General features: G+C 40.4%; 1 long non-coding RNA gene across 2 annotated transcripts in view; it reads right to left on the bottom strand.

Annotated features, from left to right (window-relative positions):
* Positions 1–359: 359 nt before the first annotated feature.
* LOC107797267 (uncharacterized) overlaps positions 360–23,098 on the bottom strand; it is a 28,233-nt gene continuing 5,494 nt past the window's right edge. The window contains exons 3-6 of one of the 2 annotated variants that reach the window (XR_012699244.1): positions 12,110–12,178; positions 11,000–11,070; positions 7,742–9,908; positions 360–529 (exon numbers count right to left, since the gene is read on the bottom strand). This is a non-coding gene — a long non-coding RNA (uncharacterized LOC107797267). The remainder of the gene's footprint in view (positions 530–7,741; positions 9,909–10,999; positions 11,071–12,109; positions 12,179–23,098) is intronic. The other variant, XR_001650649.2, reaches the window with a different exon arrangement.

Raw genomic sequence — 23,098 nt, forward strand, 5'->3', positions numbered from 1 at the left:
TAACCCGATCCCATCATATCATTATTAATCAATATTATAATCCTCCCTTATTCTACCATATCAACATTAATCAATATCATAATCCTCCCTTATTCCACCATATCATCATTTATCAATAACAATTATTACGTACACAAACCGTTGCGGCACGCAACCCGATCCCACCATATCATTATTTACCAATATCATAATCCTCCCTTATTCCACCATTTCTGTCACGACCCAAAATTCACCTAGTCGTGATGGCACCTAACCCAACCCGTCAAGTAAGCCAATTAATAACTATCTAATTCAATTAATATTTAACTGACTCTAATACACTCCCCAACAACTGGTAGTACAAATCATGAGCTTTTAAGATTAGAATTTACAAAGCTGGTATGAAATAAATACATCATCTGTTCGAAATATACATAAACAAATTTTTATAAATCTAAGGCTACCATGAACAAGAGGCAGCTATGACTGAAACACAGGTACATCTTCAAATCCATCTCACGTCGATCACAGCAACATCATCATCCAATATCTGCATGCAAGGTGCAGAAGTGTAGTATGAGTACAACCGACACCATGTACTCAATAAGTAACAAACCTAACCTTAGATTGAAAGTAGTAACGAGCTAGAACAAAGGTCAGGGTCCAACACCAATAGCCAACAACGGTTCATAACAACATAATAGAAGTAGCTCAGAGATAAAATGCTCAGCTCGTTCACATTTTCAGTAAAATAGACCTGCTTTTCAAGTATATCAGTGAAAACCTGAATCTTTTACCGAAATCACCAAAATATGAGTACGTTTTATAAAACTGTGATTTTTCCCAAAAACTCTTCAACAACAGATAGGATGTTTCATTTTCAAATGGCATGAGGAAAATACATCTCTATGCCTACATGTCAATGAGTATGTGAAGTTATGAATGACGCAATATCGTACAGCATAAGGAAAAATGCATCTCTATGCATGTATGTCAAGTGTGCATGTCAATGCGATGCAACTCAGTAATAAAACCATATGTATACTCCCAGACTATCAATTCACTCAGTCTTCCCAGTCACTCAATCCTCCCAATCGCTCGGCACTCGGCACTCCCACTCAGTAGGTACCTGCGCTCACTAAGGGGTATGTACAGACTCCGGAGGGGCTCCTTCAGCGAAAGAGCTATAAACCACACGGACAACTCACGTGCTGCACAGACAACTCACGTGCTATAGTATAAATATCTGGATCCGCACGGACAACTCACGTATTGTACGGGCAACTCACGTGCTATAGTATCAATATCTGGATCCGCACAGACAACTCACGTGCTATAGTATCAATATCTCAAAAATCAGGCCCTCGACCTCACTTAGTCATCAATCTCTCCAGTCTCTCGGGCTCACAGTGTCATGAAACTAGCCCAAAATAATGATATGATTTATCAATAAATAACAATAGAAACTGAGATAAGATATGCAATGAATGTATATGACTGAGTACGAAATTACAATTTAAACATATACTTCGATGGCAGAACTGACCTCAGAGGGTCCCAAAAATACCAACATTTCCCTAAGCATGATTTCTAACACGAGTCACAGCTCAGTTTCTCTAACACATAAAAATATATGGAAAAATACAAGTTAATTGACTATACAACTCTACTCCATCAACTGAGTCTCAATTTCTATGGTGCACGCCCACACGCCCGTCACCTAGCATGTGCGTCACCTCCAAACAATTCACATAACACGTATAATTAGGGTTCATACCCTCAACTCCATGTTTAGAAGAATTACTTATCTCGAACAAGCTGAATCCAATGTGGAGCAAGCTAAACAATGCTCCAAAAATTCCATTATGCGTGTATCAACTTCCTAACGGCTCGAATCTAGTCGCAATTAATTCGATTCAATCAACACAAATTATAGGAATTAATTTCATATCAAAATGCTAATTTTCCCTAAAACATCCAAAATTACACTCAAAAAGCGCCCGTGGGGCCCACATCTCGGAACCCGACAAAAGTTATAAAATACGAACGCTCATTCAACCCCAAGTCCAACCATAACAATTTTACCAAATTCCGACATCAACTCGACCCTCAAATACTCAAATTAAATCAAGAGGGTTTTCTAAATTTTCCAACTAATTCACCAATTAAATGTTAAAAACAACCATGGACTCGGGTAATTTGACTAAGATTGAGCTAAGAACACTTACCCCCGTTGTTTTCCTTGAAAATCTCCTGAATATTGCCTCTTCCCGAGCTCCAATTCGTCAAAAATGGAAAATGAACAAACCCTCGATATTAAATATTTTTTTGCCCAGATGTTCTACCTCGTTTCATGTACCAAACAATCCCAAAACTCTCTTTTGAAGGCTCAAATGGATTCCTTGTAAAATTTAAGTCAAGTTAGGCTTTTAAATCACCCAATTTGGCCTTAAAATGATGGAGATATGATGTTTTGAAGATTTAAATGAAGTCGGAAAATTTAAGGGATAACAAAATGAGATTTTCGTAATTATTTTACACTAGAAAATCAGCAACGAAAGAATTTTCGTTTTAGCACCCACAATTCATTCGGAACCTCCCAGACACAATTCATATATGTGTTTCAATCATAAAATACGGTACGAACCTGCTCGCGTACTCAAAACACCGAAAAGGGGTCATCTTGACCCGATATTGACCATGGTCAAACTCCAAATCTTTAACTTAACTAGTTTCTCAACCAGTGATCCAAAACACACCCGAGCCCCTCGGGACCCCATTCAATCATACCAACAAGTCTTAAAACATGATACTAACTTAGTCGAAATCTCAAATCACGTCAAACAACGCTAAAACCACGAATCATACCCCAATTCAAGCTTAACGAAACTAAGAAATTTCAACTTCTACATTCGATGCTGAAACCTATCAAATCAAGTCCGATTAACCTCAAAATTTGCACACAAGTCATAAATAACATAACGGACCTATAAAAATTTTCAAAACTGGATTCCGACCCCGATATCAAAAATTCAACTCACCGGTCAAACTTCCAAACTTAAATGTCTATTTTAGCCATTTCAAGCCTAATTTAACAATGTACTTCCAAATAATTTTTCGAACACACTACTAAGTTCAAAATTACCATACGGAGCTATTGGAAGCATCAAAACTCCATTCCGAGGTCAGATTCACAAAAGTCAAACTTGGTCAACTCTTCCAACTTAAAGCTTCCTAGTTGAGAATCATTCTGCCAAATCAATTTTGAATAACCTGAAAATAAAAATCGACTATTCACACAAGTCATAATACATCATACGGAGCTACTCATGCCCTCAAACTATCGAGCGAAGTGCAAATCCTCAAAACGACCGGTCGGGTCGTTACTATTTCAATTTATGATCCTTCAATTCCTGTTGCGGCATGCATCCCAATCCACAAACAATTTCAATGAACATAAAGAGTCCAATAACTCAATTTACAAGAATTTCTACAACCAAAGAGTATGAGTGCAAGGCAATACATGAACCACGTAATAATAAAAGGAATGTAACAAAAATTACAAAACAACAGGACAAGTAAAGCACGTGACAATTAAGGTATACAAGTAAAACAGTTAAGGCAAGTAACAATTAATTACGGAGTCATGGAAGGGACGAACAATTCAATACAAGAATAATTAATGACAAATAACAAATTACGGCATAGAAAGCAATTAAAGCATATAACAATTAAGGCATAGAATGAGATAATTCATGAAATACGATAAAACATGAAAACAATTATTTTGACGGTGTATATGCACTCGTCACCTCGCATATAAGTCGTTTCACACGTAATTCACATAACATGTAGTTCAAGGGTTTCTAATTCCTTCAAATCAAGGTTAGACTCAACATTTACCTCACTCCGCAACCTAAGCAATCTATCAACCATGGCCTTGCCTTTTGAACAAGCCTCCAGACCAACCAAACATAGTAAATTATTGACCAAATGATTCGAAATAATCTTTAGAAACTACCCACAAACAAAAGATGTTCAATTTAGATCATTTTTTAAAAAGTAAACAAAAGTCAACCACGGGCGTGCTGGGTCCAAATCGTGATTCAGACCAAAACTCGATTACCCATTCACCCCCGAGCCCAGTTATGTGATTTGTTTCGAAATCCGACTTCAATTCGAGGTCTAAATCTCAGTTTTACAAAAATCCTCAATTCTTCCCAAATCCCTAATTTCTACCATAAAAATCCTAAATTTGATGTTGAAAACTCATGAAATGTAATGGGTAATTGAAAAGAAATAGATTAAAGTCACTTACCAATGAAATTGGGAAGAAAAGCCCCTTGGAATATCACCTCTAGAGTGTTTAAGGTTGAGAAATTGCGAGAAATGAGCTAAGTCCCATTTCCCCCCCTCTTTTACCCAACTGCAGATGTTGCAATTGCGAAGTATAGTTCACAATTGCGAACATCGCAAAAGCGAGACAAAGGTCGCAAATACGAACCCTGTTACATAAGAGCAGAAGACGCAAATGCGATAATATGATAGAAAATTTGAACTTACCTCCATCGCAATGCGACCTGAAGCTTCGCAATTGCGAAGCACGATCAAGTGATCAGTGATCGCAATTGCGACCAAATTCTCGTAAATGTGAGATTCACCCAGCCCAGCCCATGCTTGCAATTGCGAGATCTGCAACAGAGTACCAGAACTAGTATTGCACCAGCAGACTTTTCATTAGCAAAACTCACCAAAAACATGTCTTAAACTCAGCCGAGCCATTCGGGCTCCCAACCAAACATGCACACAAGTGTAATAATATCATACGAACTTGGTCGTGCAATCAAATCACTAAAATAACATCTAGTTCTCTGAATCAATCCTCAAAACGAATGAAATTTCAAAGTGGAACTCTAAAACACTAAAATCACATTTAAGCGTCTGAATCATGTCAAATCAATTCTGAATTAAACAAAATATTGCAGACAAGTTTCAAATTGCAATCCAGAACTATTCCAAGTTTCAACATAAAAATCCGAACCCGTTAGCTAAGAAGTCAACTTTCGGTGAAACCTTATAATTCTTCAACTTTCAAAAATGCTAGTTTTGGGCAAAATGACTCAAAATAATTTAGGGACTTCCGAATTCAATTCCGAGCATACGCCAAAGTCCTATATCATGACACGGACCCACCTGAACCGTTAACACACTGATCTGCGTCCGTTTACATAAAATATTATCCGTAGTCAACTCAAATCAATTTTTAGGTAAAAATTCATATTTTCTTCAATTTTTCACATAAAGACGTCCCGGAATAAGGCACGGACTGCGTATACAACACGAGAAAAGCTAAACAGAGCTTATCGAGGTCTCAGAACATGGAAATAGAGGCTAAATCTCAAAATGACCTACCGGATCATCACATTCTCCACCTCTAAAACAAATATTCGTCCTCGAACAGACATAGAAAAGTGCCTGAACAGGAGAAAAGGTGTGGGTATCTACTCCGCATATCGGACTGGAACTCCCACGTAGCTGCCTCGATCGGCTGACCTCTCCATTGCACTCGAATTAAAGGGTAACTCTTAGACCTCAACTTTCATACCTGCCGTGCAAAAATGGCCATCGCCTCCTCCTTGTAAGTCAAATCCTTGTCCAATTGGACTAAGCTAAAATCTAACACATGGGACGGATCACCATGATACTTTCGGAGCATGGAGACATGGAACACCAGATAAACTATTGATAAGCTAGGTGGAAATGCAAGCTTATAGGTCACCTCACCCACTTAGGGTCCGATATACCTAGGCTCAAGTTGCCCTTCTTTCTGAACCACATCACACCCTTCATGGCTGAAACCCGAAGAAATACCCTCTCTCCAACCATGAATGCAACATCACAAACTCCCCAATCGGCATAACTCTCCTGCCTAGACTGAGTTGTGCAAAGTCGATCATTAATCATCTTGACCTCTTCCAAGGCATCCTAAACCAAATCGGTACCCAACAATTGAGCCTCTCCCGGGTCAAACCAACCAACTGGCGAATGACACCGTCTCCCGTATAATGCCTCATAGGGATCCATCTGAATACTCGGTTGGTAGTTGTTATTGTAGGCAAACTCCGCAAGCAGCAAAAACTGATCCCAAGAACCCCCAAAAGCCATAACGCTAGCGTGAAGCATATCCTCCAATATCTGAATGGTGCGCTCAGACTGTCCGTCCGTCTGGGGGTGAAATGTTATAATCAACTCAACTCGTATGCCTAACTCATGTTGTACAGCCCTCCATAAGTACGAGGTGAACTGCATACCCCGATCAGAAATGATGGACACCGGCACACCGTGAAGATGAACGATCTCGCGGATATAGATCTCAACCAACCGCTCTGAAGAATAGGTAACTACTACAGGAATGAAATGTGCCAACTTGGTCAACCTGTCCACAATGACCAATACCGCGTCGAATTTCTTCGAACCCCATGGGAGCCCAACAACAAAATCCTTGGTAATACGCTCCCACTTCCACTCAGGAATCTCAAACTTCTGAAGCAAACCGCCAGGCCTCTGATGCTCTTACTTTACTTGCTGACAATTTAGACATCGAGCCATAAAGGCATCTACTTTATTCTTCTTCATTCTTCTCCACCAATAATGCTGCCTCAAGTCCTGATACATCTTGGCAGCACCCGGATGAATGGAATACCGCGAACTGTCGGCCTCCTCAAGAATCAACTCACGAAGCCCGAACATGAATCCGCAACACCCCGTCATCTCCAATAGTAACTTGCTTGGCACCACCCAAATTACATCACTAGGAATACATAATGCCCATATCGAGTCCGAAAATATGTCTTAGGGACATCTGATGCCCTAATCTTCAACTGATGGTATCCAGACCTCAAGTCAATCTTCAAAAACACTTTGGCACCCTGAAGTTGATAAAATAAGTCATCAATCCTCAGCAACAGATACTTGTTCTTGATAGTGACTTTGTTCCACTACCGATAGTCTATATACATCCTCATCGAGCCATCCTTCTTCTTCACGAACAACACATGCGCACCCCAAGGTGAAACACTAGGTCTAATGAATCCCTTATCAAGTAAATCTTGCAGCTTCTCCTTCTGTTCCTTCAACTCAAGCGGGGCCATACGGTATGGTGGAATAGAAATGGACTGAGTGCCCAGAGCCAAATCAATACAGAAGTCAATATCTCTATCGGGTGGCATCCCCGGTAGATCTACAGGAAACACCTCTAGAAACTCACACACAACAGGTACTGAATCCATGGAAAGAACCTATGCACTAGAATCGCGAATAGAGGCCAAATAAGCTAGACATCCTTTCTCTACCATATGTCGAGCTTTCACATAAGAAATAACTCTGCTAGTAGGATGGCCAGGAGTCCCTTTCCACTCAAATCCAGGCAACCCCGGCATGGCTAAGGTCACCATCTTAACATGACAATCCAATATAGCATGATAAGGTGAAAGCTAATCCATGCCCAAAATAACATCAAATTCTACCATATCAAGAAGTTGAAGATATACACTAGTCTCAAGACTCCCAATAGTAATCACACATGAGAGATAAACACGGTCTACAAAGGTAGAATCTCCCACCGGCATAGACATATACATAGGAGCATTCAAAGAATCACGAGGCACAACCAGATATGAAGCAAAATAGGATAACACATAGAAATAAGTAGATCCCGGATCAAATAAAATTGAAGCATCTCTATGGCAAACTGGAACAATACCTGTGATAATGGCGTCAGATGAATCGGCATCAGGTCTAGTTGGGAATGCAAAAAAATGGGGTAGGGTCCCACCACCCTGACCTCCGCCTCTCGGACGTCCTCTAGCTGGCTAGCCTCCACCTCTAATGGCCTGACCTCTACCTCTAATGGCCTGACCTCTACCTCTAGCTGGCTGAGCGGGCAGTAAAGCAACTAATGCCGGAACCATGGCACGAGAACTCTGTTGTGGCATGCTGCTCGACAATCTTAGGCAGTACCTCCTGATGTGACCAGTAACCCCACACTCGAACCACACATCCTGTTGTTGTGGCTGTTGAAGATGAAACTGACCCGAACGGGTCGGATAACCACGGTGATAGCTCTGGATCGGAGGCGCACTAATAAGAGCTGATGGTGCACTGTAGGCTGGCTGCCCAAAATGAGATACATAAGGACCACGACTACCCAAAGCATTGTGGGATGCCTGCAGCACTAACTAAAATGTCCTAGGAGGATGGCCTCTACCAAAAGTACCCCTGCCTCCAGCTGAGGCACCACTGAAACCACCGAAATGATGAGGCCTTTTATCGAACACCAGCCCCCTCTCCTGACCACGAACCATCTCGATCCGTCTAGAAATATCTACGGCCCTCTCGAAATAAATATCATCTCCAATTTCATTGGCCAATAGCCTGATGTTGAAATTTAGCCCATCAATGAATCTCCTTACTCTCTCCCTCTCAGTAGGGAATAAACCAATGGCATGACGAGCCAGGTGGACAAATCGAGTCTTATACTAGATGACAGTCATGCTACCCTGCTGAAGGCGCTCATACTGCCTGTGATACTCCTCTCTCGGAGTGAAAGGAATGAACTTCTCAAGAAATAGCTGTGAAAACTGATCCCAAGTGAGTGAAGGCAAACCAGCTGGTCTAGTCAGCACATAATCTCTCCACCATCTCTTGGCAGAATCAGTCATATGGAACACTACAAAGTTGTCCCTTTTGATCTCAACAATACCCATGTTGCGCAACACCTCGTAGTAACGATCCATGTAATCATGTGGGTCCTCAGAAGGTGCACCGCTAAAATGAACAGGAATGAGTTTGGTAAACTTATTCATCCCCAACAGGGCCTCAGAAGACATAGCAGGCCTATCCCCGGCCTATGCCACAACAACTAGCTAAACTACCCCAATTGGCTGGGATACTAGAGTCTGATATAGTGTAGCCACCTGCTCTGGGGTGTGAGTAGCAGGAGTCTGTGCTCCTCAATAGCCTAAGAGACGACTGGTTCCACCAAAAATACATCGGTATGGGCCACACTCTCCATAAGTCCCACCAAGTGAACTAGAGATTCCTGAAGCACTAGAGTGACTATGAATCCCTCCGGGACCTGAGCTAGTCCAATGGGTGCGGTCTGAGCTGGGACCTCCTCCTCATGATCAATCTGAGGCTCCACTGGGGGTGTTGTTGCTCGAGCTCTAGGCTGAGTCCTGCCTCTGCATCGACCTCTGGCTCGACCTCGGCCTCTATCCCTGGTCCACAGGGGGCTCCGGCTCCTGTCTGGCTACAGATATTGTGCGTTCTCGCCATCTGCCAGAGAATAAGAATAGAATAGTTCAATTATCAATAATAGAATGAAATCGCACGATAGAGAAAGAAAGAAGTGAATTTTTTCCTAAAACTCCACAGCCTCTAGAAGATAAGTACAGACGTCTCCGTATTGATCCTCCAATCTCTACTAAGCTTGCTCATGACTCTTGAGACCTAAGCAACCTACTGCTCTGATATAACTTGTCACGACCTCGAATCCCAACCTCGAGGTCATGATGGCACCGAACATCTACTTCCTAGGCAAGCCGACGTGAATAGAAAACTTACTGGTTTTAACAATTTACAACAAGATAATTACAATGAAAACAATATAAGTCCGAAGTATAGTATAACAATACTGAATAACGAGTCTAAACTTAACCCAAAAACTGGTGTCACGACTACATGAATGTCTACAGCGCTAAAAACAGGGTCTGAATAAAATACATTATTTTGAACTCAGAAAAAAATAGTAAAGATAGGAGGAAAGAGGACTTCATGACTGCGAATGTTGTACAACTGTACATCAAGTCTTCGTCCATAACTGGATCCGCGTAAATCTACTAAACATCGCTCAGGACCCACTCCGTTATCTGCAAAAGAATTGCAGAGAGTAGTATGAGTACAACCGACCTAACGTACTCTGTAAGTGCCGAGCCTAACCTCGATAAACTAGTGACGAGGTTAAAGCAAGCCACTTACAATAACCTGTACACAAAATGAATAAACTCAAAGGGAATTTTTCTGTAATAAAAGGGAAAAAAGACAGAAAATGAAAGTATAGCAGTTAAGCCCAGAATAACAAATCTCTTAAGCTCGTATAAAAAATGTTCGAACTAACACAACAACAACAACAACAACAACAACAAGTACAACACACACAACAAATGAGGTGTGCAACCCAATCCCACCTTAACATTCTTTATTAATATCAGGCATTAACGTAAATAGTCTTTTGCGGCATGCAACCCGATCCCACCATATCATCATTAATCAATATCATAATCCTCCCTTGTTCCAACATATCATCATTAAACAATATCATAATCCTCCCTTATTCCACCATATCATCATTTATCAATAACAATTATTACGTACACAAACCGCTGCGGCGCGCAACCCAATCCCACCATATTATTATTTATCAATATCATAATCCTTATTCCACAATTTCAATCTATTATCCTTCAATTCCCGTTGCTGCATGCAACCCGATCCACAAACAATTTCAATGAACATAAACAATCAAATAACTCAATTTATAAGAATTTCTACAATCAAAGAGTATGAGTGCAAGGCAATAAATGAACCATGTAATAATCAAAGAAATGTAACAAATATTACAAAACAACATGACAAATAAAACATGTGACAATTAAAGTATGCAAGTAAAACAGTTAAGGCAAGTAGCAATTAATCACGGAGTAAGTGAAGGGACAAACTATTCCATACAAGAAGACTTAATGACAAATAATAAATTACGGCATAGAAAATAATTAAAGCATGTAACAATTAAGGCATTTAATGAGATAATTCATGAAAAACGAGAAAACATGGAAATAATTATTTTGACGGCGTATATACACTCATCTCCTCGCATATACGCCGTTTCACACGTAATTCAAATAACATATCGTTCAAGGGTTCCTAATTCCCTCAAATCAAGGCTAGACCCAATACTTACCTCACCCCGCAACCCAAGCGATCAATCAACCACGATATTGCCTTTTGATCAAGCCTCCAAGCCAACTAAACCTAACAAATTATTGACCAAATAATTCGAAATAAGCTTTAGAAACTACCCACAAACAAAAGAGGTTCAATTTAGATTATTTTTATAAAAGTCAACAAAAGTCAACCTCGAGCTCACTTGGTCAAAATCAAGATTCGGGCCAATAAGGCATCATAGAAGGAAGGAAACAAATCAACCAAAACAACAAGTGATATAATAGAAAAGTATCAACAAGAATCACTACTGAGGTACCACCTCGTAGTCTCAAATCACAAAATAATTCACAATCTTTTCTCATATTACTGTGGGACCCTTGTATTTAGTTTTAAAAATTATTTTTTCCGAAATAGCTTCATGCGTTTTAGCCCACCTTATCACACCGCGTGGCTTCAAGTAATTTCCCTACTAGCACCACGCATATCAAGCCCACCTTATCTCATCGCATGCGTTTCAACCCCAATCCTTATACCGCCGCATGCGTATCAATATCACAATGTATCACAAATCGCACCTTAACTGCCCAATATCACAGCTTGCCAACCACAATAATGGTATTTTCACAATAAATAGCCCATGGCTCAACCAAAATATGCACAAGAGTCTCAATAATAATAACCGGAAGTGAATAACTCAACAAGAATAGTATTTCACAACTTAACAACTTTGTCTCAATGTGAATCACGGCTTTTATAACTCAATACCAATTTCAACAACAAGATATTCCAAGAAATAACAATTTCAAGTAAGGAACTCAATAGTTAAATAATGAATAAGGAATAGAGGAAACAATAATTTCAACTAGGCATGTAAAGGCAAAAAACAAGTAAGAGGTAAGACAAGTAAAGCATATGAAGATAGACTAAAGATGATGAATATAACATATTATGGTAACTCAATTAAAGGCATGAAAAGAATATACATAGCTAGAACCGGTCAATTACCATATTTAGCCGTGTACTCACTCGTCACCTTGCGTACACGGCTTTCACATATCACAATTAACACAAAACAACACCAATCCTAAGGGGTAATCCCCCACACAAAGTTAGGCAAGACACTTACCTCAAAACATGCTAACTCAATCCACTAGTAAGTCTTTCCATCGATTATCCAACTCCGGACGGCTCGAATCTAGCCAAAACAACTGCATTCTATAAATATAAACTGAAAGAAACTATTCTGAACAATAAATTTACGATCTTTAAAGAGAAATAAAAATTCAACTCAAAAATTCAACCCTGGGCTTGCGTCTCAGAACCCGACCAAAATTATAAAATCTGAACACCCAATCGATAACGAGTCCAACTATATAAAAATTACTCAAATCCGACTTTAAATGGCCTTTCAAATCCCAAAAATTTATTCTAAGAAGTTTTCACAATTTTCCTAAATTTTCAACTGAAACCACTAATTAAATGATGAAAATAATAATAAATTCGTGTAATATAGCCAAAACCGAGTTAGAATCACTTACCCTGATGATTTCCCTGAAAATTCCTCAAATAATCGCCACAAACCGAACTCTCTTGGTCCAAAAATAAAAAAAACAATTAAACCCTCGAAGACCTCTATTTCTGCCCAGCGATTTCTCATCCGCGGGTATAGGATCGCACCTGCGAAAAATCCATCGTAGGTACGGTTCCAACTAAGGTCTAGCACATTCCACTTCTGCGGATACAAACGCGCATATGCGCTTTCGCTCTTGCTAACATATGAGTGTTTCTGCGCACGCGCTCCTGCTGACAATGTCCACTTTTGCGATCATAGACCAAGTTGGCCCAGTCCGCATCTGCGACCAGCTCCTCCGCACCTGCAGACTCACAGCTACGGAAATCACCTAGAACCTGCGATCCCATCCAATCTCACTCAAGGCCTCTCCTGCAATCAACCTCAAGCACCTGCGTGTCAGCACCTGCGGCAAAACCCTCGGCAGGTGCGAGGACACTAGAACAACAGCACGTTCAGCAATTCATCAAGTCTAAAATTGTTCTGGATTCAATCCGATTCACAGCCAGGGCTCCCGGGACCCCCTCCGAATATACCAACAAGTTTCAAAATACATAACGGACCTATTCGAGGCCATAAATTACATCAAACAACATCGATTCTACGATCGAAATCAAATTCAAACCTATTGAAATTACGAACATCCGACTTCCAAAACTAACGTCGAATCACACCAAAACAACTCTGATTGACCTCGAATTTTGTACACAAGTCATAAATGACATGACGGACCTATTCCAACTTCCGAAATCGAAATCTGAATCTGATATCAATAAAGTCAACTCCCGGTTAAACTTCTCAACCTTCCAAACCTTCAACTTTCTAACTTTTTCCAATTCAAGCTGAAACGACCTACGAACCTCCAAATCAACATCCGAACACGCTCTTGAGTCCAAAATCACCATACAGATATATTGAAATCGTCAAAACTCTATTTTGGAGTCATCTACACAAAAGTCAAACTACGGGCAACCCTTTCAACTTAATCCTCCAACTTAGGTACTAGGTGTCCCATTTCACTCGGAATCTCACCCGAAATCAAAACCAAACACCCCGGCAAATCACATAACAACAACACAATATAGATGAGGCAATAAATAGGGGATCGGGGCTAAAATACTCAAAACGACCAATTGGGTCGTTACACCACTGCACCATGAATCCATGACACCCAAACACAACTATACAACAAGGAGTTAGCTTACAGAGGAAAACGATGAGGACAAGAGAGAGAAACATTATCTGATAAATTGAATGAAAACGAGATTTATTAAATTTTTCGTTGGTAAACGTTTACGTGTTTCGCTTTATTGCTTATCGAATTATTAAAATTTTGGATTATTATCTGTTTTTTCTATAATATTGAATTCAAGTTATACTACTTATGCCAAATAACACTCACTACAACAAAAATGGCATTTAGTGGCAATAAAATTTGACTTTAGCGGAAATAGAAATTGCCGTAAAATCTTTTACCAGCAATTGCTTATTAGCCGTTGTATCCAACGTCATTAAAGGTTTTAGCGGCAATTCAACTGAGTGCCGGTAAAAGCACCATTTATTAAAGGTCATTACTTTTAGTGGCATTTATTTACCAACCATTACAATGGCCAGTAAAACTACCTGTGGAATATGCTACCTCATATATTTAGCGACAGTTGTTATTGCTGGTAAAAACCCATCAATTGCCAACAATAGGGACTACTTTTAGTGGAAATTGTAATGGCAACTAAAGTTTCTGTGAAATGACCTTTATTTAACAAAATTTAACACTTCTAATGCTCGTTTGCTTATTTACATTCACAAATAATAATTAGAATTGCAGTCATTTTAAAAAGATTAATACATTTCTTAAAATTCACGACAAAAACAACCACCAATCCGTAATTTCATAGTACCGACATATTAAAAAGAAATAAACTATTTGAACTAAATAACCAGCAGTTTGTTTCAAATAACTGGTGAGACATAGCTACGATACTAGACAACAAATAGCACATAACAATTTATGTAACTCTTGATCATAATTAAGTTTTCCACATGTCAAATTTCTGAACATCAAATAATATGACCTGAAATAATAAAATAAAATGAATATTAACACATGATAGTATGATATAGTTTTTGTAACGACCCGACCGATCGTTTTGAGCTCTAACGTGTCGTTCGGTGGTTTGAGACCACGAGCAACTTCACTTCAGGTATTATGACTTGTACGCGTGGTCGGAATTGAATTTCGGGAAGTTCGGAAAGTTCGGAATTGATCTGGAAAGAGAATTCTAATTCTGGAAGCATTAAGTTGGAGGAATTGACTAAAGTGTGATTTTGAGTAAACGACCTCGGAACTGGGATTTGAAGGTACCAACAGGTTTGTATGATGATATTGGACTTGGGCGTATGTCCGGATCAGATTTTGGATGAACCGTGAGTGTTTCGGCGCCTATTGTAGAAATTGGCATTTTGGAAGAATTTCATAAATTTGGGTTGAAGTGTATTTCAATGTTAGCGATGACCGTTTGGGATTCTGAATCTGGAAAAAGTTCCTTATGGTGATTCTGGTATTGGGAGCGCTTCCAGAAGTGGATTCGGAAGCTTTATGAGAAGTTTGACCAGGAGTGAAATTTTTGATACCGGGGTCAGAATCTGATTCCGGGAGTTGGAGTAGGTCCGTAATGTCGAATGTAACTTGTGTGCAAAATTTGAGGTCAATCGGACGTGATTTGATGGGTTTCGGCATCGAATGTCGAAGTTTGAAGTTTTAATGTTCATTTAGTTTGAATTGGGGTACGATTCATGATTTTGATGTTGTTTGATGTGATTTGAGACCGCGAGCAGGTCCGTATTATGTTATGGGACAGGTTTGTGTGATTTGGATGGGGTCCCGGGGGCCTCGGGTGTGTTTCGGGATGGTTTCGAATCATTTCAGGCTGTTTTGGACTGCTGTTGTTGGTGTCTGGTGTCCTTCTTCGCGAACGTGAAGGAAGTCCCGCGTTCGCATAGAGGAAATTGTAAGGCTGCTAGGTTGGCCTTCGCGAACGCGAGCAAGTGGACGTGAACGCGAGGCAAGAGCTGGGCAAGCTTTCGCGAACGCGGCCAAGGCGACGCGAACGCGAAGAAGAAAGGGGGAGATGGGCCTAAGGCCATTTGGCCTGCACGAACGCATAGAAAGGAACGCGAACGCGAGAGGTCTGGGAAGCTGGCCTTCGCGAACGCAATCAGAGTGCTGGGAACGCGAAGAGATATTTCTGGGTGTGAGGTTGTTGAGCATCGCGAACGCGAGGGATGTGTCGCGTTCGCGAATAAGAGTCGCCTGGGTAGTGAGGTTTTTAAAGGACAGGATTTGGCCATTTTCCTCCATTTTTTATTTGGCTGGACAATTTATGGAGCTGTTGGAAGGGAAATTTTCGTCATCAATGTCAAGGGAAGTGATTCCCACCTATTGCAAGTTAAATACTTGTATTATATATGGGATTTTGAAGAAAAACCTAGAAATTGGTATTTTTGGATTTTGATCACGAAATTGGACATGAAATTTGGAATAAATTATATATTTGAGTTCGTGGTGTTATGGGTAAATTTTATCTTTGAAAATTTTCAGAATCCGGGCACGTGGGCTCGAGGGTTGCTTTATCGAGTTTTCGAGCGGAGTTGAAAATTGTTATAAAATGATTAATTATGAGTATTAGAGTATATTTTGATTGGGTTGCATCTTATTTGACTAATTTTGGATCGGCGGTCACCGGTTTGAGGTGTTAAGGCGGTGCTGGAACCGAATTTGGAACGTCAGAGTGAGGTAAGTCTCATGTCTAACTTTGTGAGGGAAAATTACCTCTAGGTGTTATATATTGATGTGTGGTACTTGTTGTGAGGGCTACGTACGCGCGAGGTGACGAGAGCCCGTACGTAGCTACATTCATGCAATTGTCCAGGTAGGCTTAGGTTCATTTCATGTTGTAGCTGCACTATTTGAGCATTTTCTCGCCTATTAAATTCCTCTGTTTTACATTCCTACTTAAGACTAGACTTGCTATTGTAGAGACTTTACAAGTTCATGATTAATCACCGAATAACTTTACTCCTCCTACGGCATGTTTCCGTGATATATATATATATATATATATATATATATATATATATATATATATATATATATATACACACTTCATTGAAAGGTTTTTGTTAAAGAAATTACAACTCACACGTTTATTCGTGAGTGGGGTCAAGGACCAGTCCAAGCTTCTTATTCTAATGGTATTGGGTCATTCGCCTCAGCAGGATTATGTATTTCACTCTTATGGGATTGAGCCGTTCGCCTCGGCAGGATTATGGCTTCTTATTCTAATGGGATCGGGTCATTCGCCCCGGCAGGATTATGTATTTCACTCTTACGGGATCGGGCCGATCGCCTCGGCAGGATTTATGTACCACACTCTCATGGGAGCGGGCCATTCTCCTCGGCAGTTTAATAGAAGTATCTATGATTCGTGTCGTTCGACCCTCGGCAGTGCACAGTTTAAATATTTATGTTGGATCGGCCCGTACGCTTCGGCATTTCCTATATCATATCCTCATGGAATTGTGTGTAATATTTGGCAAGAAGCTAGTGTATCTGCGAGTTTTCCCGATTTGAGTTATGACAATTTATCTGATGAGATCCACTATATCTATATATATGCTCCGGTTAAGAAGGGAATTTCTAATGGAGAGCTTGAGTTCCTCGTAAAGTGAGGGGATCTATACCTAGTGATTTATACTTGTTCATCTCATTTATTTGCTCTGCCTCATATTTAGTTACCTCTTTACTGTACCTGATATTATTGGACCACTAGTGAGTGTCGATGTCGACTCCTCGTCACTACTCCTCTGGGGTTAGGCTAGATACTTACTGGGTACACGTTGATTACGTACTCATACTACACTTGCTGCACATTTTTGTACATGTACATATGTGACTAGTGGCCTTGTGAGAGCAGAGGCGTGTATGCATGCAGGGACTTACATGAGCTGCATTCCATATTACGACCCGTAGCCGGAAGAGTCTCCTTCTGAGTATTTATATTTCTCCTGCCCAAATTTGTATTCCAGACAGATGCTGTATTTTATTTTACATTCCTAGTTGATGCTCATGCACTTGTGACACCGAGTTTTGGGGTGATTATGGGTTGTTCTATATTGAAATTGTGAAGAATATTATTATTTACACTGTGAATTCCATCTTTTACTATTTAATTGAAGGAAAATATGACTTCAAAGATATTAAAATGAGAACCAAATTAAGTATTTATTTTTGGCTTACTTGACAGCGGTGTCCGGTGCCATCACGACCATTAATGGATTTTGGGTCGTGACAACATGGTATCAGAGCGCTAGGTTCACTTAGGTCTCACGAGTCATGAGTGAGTCTAGTAGAGTCTTGCGGATCGGTACGGAGACGTCTGTACTTATCTTCGAGAGGCTACAAGGTTGTTAGGAGCAGTTCCCTTCTTGATTCCTCATCGTGCGAATTGATTCTTTTGAGGTTTGTACCTTTATTTCTTTCCTATTCAATATTATGAGACGTGAAGCGCTTGTTATAGATTGGGAATCGAGTAATTGGCATGGTACTATAGAGGTGGTGCAGGATGTCTCTGCCTGCATATTTGATTGGGCTATTACTGTCGCCTTGTGGAAGGTCGTCCTGTCATTTCAGCTCAACATCAGTATTTCCTATGGTTTTGAGATTTGGCATTGATTGTTATGATGATTCATGCGTTGTTATCGCACCATGATTGTGTAATGGTAGGATGCCTGTCTATGCGTCGAGGCAGTGAATGACTTGAAGGGAGATTTTACTCAGTGCATGATTTAGAGGCTAAGTGTTTTATTTCCAGCGGAGGAAAGGCAATCGGACTATGAGTTTTTGGGTTGATGGAGTAACGAGACTTGGTATTTTGAGCGTGGTGGAGTTATCAATTGTGATGTGGTGTCATCGCCCTTGTTAAACGCATTATGGTTCGCCGATGTTATGGCCTTCTTAAATTCGCCTTTGGGGCAGGGTATTGTGGAATAGTGCCGGGGAAGCAGCTGTTAAATATCGCGGTGTGCAGTGGTTCAGGATCGAATCGGTGTTCCTAGTGTTGATGGTTCGAAAAGGATAATCTTCAGAGAGGCTTTAAAATTCGTAGCGATCTATTGGTTCAAGTGCTACAGAGACGGATTTTGATTTAAGGCAACAACTGGGCAGCGGAGGATCAGGAAGGACATGTGAAATGTGTCTTGTGGTGGTTAAATTTCTGGGAGGCCAAGTGTGAGAAGCGAAAGTCGAGTAGTTGCTTAAAGGAGAGGGTTTGACCAAAGTGGGAGAGTGGCAGAGTATCATATGGGTTCTGTGGTAGGGATAGCTACACGCCGTGGGGAAGGTTTAGAGTGATTTGGGATTTATGGTGGACAGTGACTGGGTCTACGGACTAATTTGGAATATTGGCTGCTATACTGAGGAAGGCTGGATACGACAGAAAGGAGTTACTTGATATGAAGAGGGATGCAACATGACCTCAGATTTGAAATGTATTATCGCACCGTTAGTTGATGTTGATGGGTAGTGAACAGACTTTTACAGCTGGTGAATGAGCATGGGATTAGGATGGTTTACTGATTTCGTGGTGTTGACGGAGCTTCTACGAAGAATTCTACTGGCAATCTAGTAAGAGGTCGAATATGTGAATGTGGCTAGTGATTCAGAATGTTCACAAAATGTTTAACAGGAGGATTTTGAGAAATTTAGCAGGTCGATTGTGCAGGATCATGTCTATGAGAAAGAAGGAATATTGGTGGGTCCCAAGGTTATGTAATTGTAGCTTCAAGCTAAGTGCGATGCCTAAGGATTTCGAGTTCGTAGTATGGTTAAGTATCGAGCTTTTGCAATGGTTTATGAAAGGGGCTTGGAGTGTTCTACGTTATCTTCGGTCTGCAGTGTGGCATTGGAGGAATAGGATAAAATAACTTCGGATTAATAGAAGGATTTTCAGAATGGGTGTACCATTTGAAGATATGAATATGCGCATAAGAAGGGTATGTGATGGTTCATGGGTTTTGGAGACAATGTGGTCTCGTGGATTGGGTCACTTGGGATGAGTGTTGTTGGGTTTCGTTACGGTAATGAATGGAACTATTATTGTTTCTAAGGCAAGTTAAGAATAAATTGGAAGTTGAGGATCAAGGTTGCAGTTGATGTCGACAAGAATGTCAAGAGCTCGGATGAGCAGGGAAGAATTCAGATGTTTAGAGTAAGCTGGTATTGTCTTTAGCGTCACCTGAGATCGGTGTCATGTGGAAGAGGTTTGGTGTATTGACTTGCAGATTTTTGACTCACTCTACAGAATTAGAACGACTGGTGGTATAAATGTGCGGACCTTGCTACCTGAGCGGAATGGTCGTGCGAGCATGCCCTACAGGGAGATTTGTATAAGTGTGACATGTCAGTCACTTGATTGTTAAAGATTGAGACCGAATGTGGAGGTCATGGTAATATCGCAAGTGCGAGAGTTTATGTCTGAGAGGCATTTTATTCCTTGGGCTGTGGACCATGTGAGTTCGTTTCGGATTTGACGGATGTTCTTATTAGTCGTGAATAGGTCATTTTGGGTCCTTGAAGGGTTATTAGCCCAGTGCGGTACGATCAGAATCGGCTTGAGGTACGTGGATGGATCTAAATATGAATGTGGGCTCTATATCAGGCCGGATGTGTTCATTTCATCATAGCGTTGTTTTCGGAGGGGTCGTCGGGCCTTGGATGATATTTCTGTTGTTGGCCCTTCTGTGTATTTCTATATTATGTGAGGTGGGTTGTGAGGTGGTTTGATTATTCGCACTTGTATTGAGATCCCATGTAATTGGTGGTGTTGTGAGAGCAGGATGGCTCTCGAGATACGGGTCATTTATTGCATCGTAGTTGTGCTCGAGTTTCGTAGCGTATGGCGCTATCTGTCTCCCCAGGATTTGTATTATGCACTTCGCGTGTTTGTGGTCGATATTCGAGTATTTTGTAGTTATGAGCATTTTAGCTCGGTAAGTATTTTCTTATAGATTATTATGTGTGGATCGGGTGGCATGCCGCCACAGGTATCATGGTTGGATCGGGTTGCACACCGCAACGGTATCATGGTTGGATTGGGTTGCACGCCCAACAGTGTGATGTTGAGTACAGTATCCCATATCTTCTATTGTGTATTTTGCTTCTCATTTTTCTGTGGAAGGTCCATAATATGTTTTCGGTTGTTTAAATTAGTTACGTGGGTTGAGAAATGCTTTCCAGAGTTCGTTTCCTTATGTATCACATTCGAGTTTGTAGCTTGTTGGCACATTGTGGCATCATATGAGACTTTTGGCAACGAAGGGTCACATGGGTAGTGAGGTTTTTAAAAGACGGGATTTGGCCATTTTTCTCCATTTTTCATTTGGTTGGGCGATTTTTGAAGCTCTTCGAAGGGAGATTTTCGTCATCTATGTCAAGGTAAGTGATTCCCACCTATTGCAAGTTAAATACTTGGATTATATATGGATTTAGACTTGAAAATTTGTGAAAATTTGGGATTTTGAAGAAAAACCTAGAAATTGGTATTTTTGGATTTTGACCACAAAATTGGACATGAAATTTGAAATAAATTATATATTTGAGTTCGTGGTAATATGGGTAAAGTTTATCTTCAAAAATTTTCAGAATCCGGGCATGTGGGCCCGAGGGTTGCTTTATCGATTTTTCGAGCGGAATTGGAAATTATTATAAATTGATTAATTATGAGTATTAGAGTATATTTTGATTGGGTTGCATCTTATTTGACTAGTTTTGGATCGGCGGTCACCGGTTTGAGGTGTTAGGGCGGTGTTAGGGAAAATTACCCCTAGTGTTGTATATTGATGTGTGCTACTTGTTGTGGGGGCTATGAACGCGCGAGGTGACGAGAGCCCGTACGTAGATACATTCATGCTATTGTCTGGGTAGGCTTAGGTTCACATCATGTTGTAGCTGCACTATTTGAGCATTTTCTCGCCTAATAAATTCCTCTGTTTTACATACCTACTTGAGACTAGACTTGCTATTGTAGACACTTCACGAGTTCATGATTAGTCACCGAATAACTTTACTCCTCTTATGACATATTTTCCTGATATATATATATACTTCATTGAAAGGTTTTTATTAAAGAAATTGCAACTCACATGTTTATTCGTGAGTGGGGTCAAGGACCTGTCCAAGCTTCTTATTCTAATGGGATCGGGCCGTTCCCCTCGGCAGAATTATGTATTTCACTCTTATGGGATCGGGTCGTTCGCCTCCGCAGGATTATGTATTTCACTCTTATGGGATCGGGCCGTTCGCCTCGGCAAGATTATGTATTTCACTCTTATGGGATCGGGCCGATCACCTCGACAGGATTTATGTACCACACTCTTATGGGAGCGGGCCGTTCGCCTCGGCAGTTTAATAGATGTATCTATGGTTCGTGTCGTTTGACCCTCGGCAGTGCACAGTTTAAATATTTATGTTGGATCGGACCATACTCCTCGGCATTTCCTATATCATATCCTCATGGAATCGTGCGTAATATTTGGCAAGAAGTCAGTGTATCTGCGAGTTTTCCCGATTTGATTTATAATAATCCATCTGATGAGATCCACTATATCTATATATATGCTCCGATTAAGGAGGGAATTTCTAATGGAGAGCTTGAGTTCCTCGTAAAGAGGGGGGATCTGTACCACGTGATTTATACTTGTCCATCTCATTTATTTACTCTGTGTCATATTTACTTACCTCTTTACTGTATCTGATGTTATTGGACCACTAGTGAGTGTCGATGTCGACCCCTCATCACTACTCCTCCAGGGTTAGGCTAGATACTTACTGGGTACACGTTGATTACGTACTCATACAACACTTGCTGCACATTTTTGTGAAGGTACATATGTGACTAGTGGCCTTGTGAGAACAGAGGCGTGTATGCATGCGGGGACATACGTGAGCTGCATTCCATATTACGACCCGCAGCCGGCAGAGTCTCCTTCAGAGTATTTATATTTCTCCTGTCCAAATTTGTATTCCTAAAAGATGTTGTATTTTATTTTACATTCCTAGTTGATGCTCATGCACTTGTGACATCGGGTTTTGGGGTGATTATGGGTTGTTCTGTATTGAAATTGTTAAGAATATTATTATTTACACTGTGAATTCCATCTTTTACTATTTAATTGAAGGAAAATATGATTTCAAAGATATTAAAATGAGAAGCAAATTAAGTATTTATTTTTGGCTTGCCTGACAGCGGTGTCCGGCGCCATCACAACCTTTAATGGATTTTGGATCGTGACAGTCTTGTTACTGAGTTATAACATACCATACTAACAATTAGATTATGCACTTTGTAACAATAGACCTATTTGCAGAAGTTAAAATTATGTAGTCATAACTTTGAGCCGATAATGAAAAGATAAGTTATATAGTGACAACTTTGCGCTGATAATGCAAAGGTTATAAGGCTAAAGAATGATGAGGTGATTGTTACAATC

Source organism: Nicotiana tabacum, chromosome 15 (genome assembly GCF_000715075.1).
Source record: "Nicotiana tabacum cultivar K326 chromosome 15, ASM71507v2, whole genome shotgun sequence".
Taxonomy (NCBI): Eukaryota; Viridiplantae; Streptophyta; class Magnoliopsida; order Solanales; family Solanaceae; genus Nicotiana; species Nicotiana tabacum.